Raw genomic sequence first — 2,301 nt, forward strand, 5'->3', positions numbered from 1 at the left:
TGATAAACTATTTTTGTGATCGACTTGAGTCCTCAAAAGATTTTTGTTTAATCATAATATATGCTTTATATGCTTTTTGTGAGGGTTAAGTCCTCAAATTTTGTTTTTGATCGACTGATAAGTAGGGTTTTTTTCAGAAAAAGTTAAAAAACTTTGGACAAAAAGTCTGTTGGGTCAACCCGTGTTGACCCAAACAAAACTGTTGTTTGACACTTTTGCCGCTATATGAATCTAATTTTGAAAAAAAAAATGATTGAATCTTACCGTTGGAACAGGTAGAGAACGGTTTAAGAGGTACAAGCTTTCCTATAATTATAGCCGATGCAACTCTCTGCCAAGAGTTAAGGCTTCTCGAGTCTGAATTTGTGGAGTTTGTAAACGGTCAATCAAATCCAATGCGAGAAATCTTGCACTATCTAAACGAGCTTGGGTGGCTTTTTCAAAGAAAAGAAGGAAATTCTGATTATAGCCTTACTCGGTTCAAATTTCTGCTTGTATTCTCTGTGGAAAGAGATTTTGTGGCTTTGGTGAAAACCCTTTTGGGAATTTTATTCCAAAAAAGCTCGGGTATTACAGATGATGAGTCATCATTGGAGATGCTATCTGGAATTAATCTTTTAAACAGGGCTGTTAAAAGAAAGTGCAAGACTATGGTTGATTTGCTCATACATTATTCAATGGTTGACACCCAAACGACTTCTAGAAAGTATGTTTTCCCACCAAACCTGGCGGGACCCGGTGGTATTACACCCTTGCATTTGGCGGCTTGCACGTCTGATTCGGATGATTTGGTTGATGCTTTGACAAATGACCCACAAGAGGTATATACCATCTTCGTTTCTTGGTAGAAAAGATGCTGTTTTAAAAAAATATATATTTTATTTTTCTAAGGTTTCATTGTTTTCAAAAAATATGTAAATTTTCTTCAGAAGATTTTCATATTTCCTAGAAAGATCTCATCTTAGAAAAAATATCATTTAAAATATTGATATTGAAATGGAGTAGTTTTTAAGAAGTTTGGATTATTATGGAATAATATAATTTTGAAAAAAGTTGGACTGTAATTTATAAGATGTAATAAACATGAAAGTGTAGATTAATATTGAAATAATATAATTTTTATAAAGTTATATTATAATTTTAAAAGATGTAATAAACGTATAAATTAACTTGAATCGCTTTATTAAGAAGTTCAGATTATTAAAGCATTGGACAAAAAGTGCCGCGGGTCAACACTAACCCGACAACTAACGCTTTCTGATCATATTGGCTCGTGCAGATTGGGCTGCTGAGCTGGAATTCTTCGTTAGATGCAAACGGGATGTCTCCATTCGTATACGCATCTATGAGAAACAACAACTCATACAACACACTGGTGGCCCGTAAGCTAGCAGACCGAATAGCCCATCAAGTGTCGGTGCGAATGCCAACCGAGATCGAGCTCCAAACAAGAACAGGGGATCACCAGGAGCTTAGTTTCAGAATAAGAGACCAAACACCACAATCCTGTTCAAAATGTGCACAAGTGGCTGCAGCATTCCCAGGCGGATCCCGGGTTCACAAGGGTTACTTCACCGCCCTTACGTGCACTCGATGCTTGCAATAGCTGCTGTGTGTGTATGTGTGTGTCTTTTCCTTCGTGGGGCCCCTGATATCGGTCTCGTCGCACCGTTTAAATGGGAAAATTTGGACTTTGGTCCAATGTAGATTAAAACACAATAAGTAGGTTTATTTTAGGTTAAAAGTTAACTTTTGGAACGGATATAATAAACAAACAGGCTCATTAACTAGTGTTTTCTTTTTTGAAATATATGCAAGCTTATAATATAGTAGATAGTGTTTGTCTTGTTTCTGTATATCGTGTTGGCAGATGTAAAGGATGGTTTTTTTTTATCTCTTGTTTTCTACTTGTTTAGTTGATCTATTAGTAATTTAGTATTATGATTCATGCTTATGTTTTTTATAAAGAAAAGAAAAACATCCATTTTTATATTGGTTTTGTTTGGAGCATTAAGACTATCCTATCCTCTATGGTGAGGGCATCGATGCCCCTCCACATTGCCACGTCAGCATCCGGGGGGGGGGGGGGGGGGGGGGGGGGGTGGATCGAAGTCCCAACCTATAATGTCTCGCTATGGTTTAATCATTAATGTCCCTTGGGCGCCCCATTATATATATATATGTGTGTGTGTGTGTGCGTATGTATGTATCTCTGTGTGTGTGTGAGAGAGAGAGAGAGCGCCCACAAAAATTACCCAAAGGCGCCCGGCGTTCCAAGCCCCCCCCCCCCCTTCGACGCCC

At 37.9% G+C, this 2,301-nt stretch overlaps 1 pseudogene across 1 annotated transcript; it reads left to right on the forward strand.

The window, feature by feature from the left end:
• The first annotated feature begins 275 nt into the window (after positions 1-275).
• On the forward strand, positions 276-1,871 carry LOC143617530 (squamosa promoter-binding-like protein 16; annotated as a pseudogene). Its single transcript, XR_013150851.1, has 2 exons — positions 276-821; positions 1,280-1,871. The product of XR_013150851.1 is annotated as a squamosa promoter-binding-like protein 16 (transcript).
• The last annotated feature ends 430 nt before the right edge of the window (positions 1,872-2,301 follow it).

The sequence above is a fragment of the Bidens hawaiensis genome, unplaced genomic scaffold, assembly GCF_021521415.1.
Source record: "Bidens hawaiensis isolate Kalapana, Puna unplaced genomic scaffold, B.hawaiensis_p1.1 tig00055209_1, whole genome shotgun sequence".
NCBI classification, from domain to species: Eukaryota; Viridiplantae; Streptophyta; class Magnoliopsida; order Asterales; family Asteraceae; genus Bidens; species Bidens hawaiensis.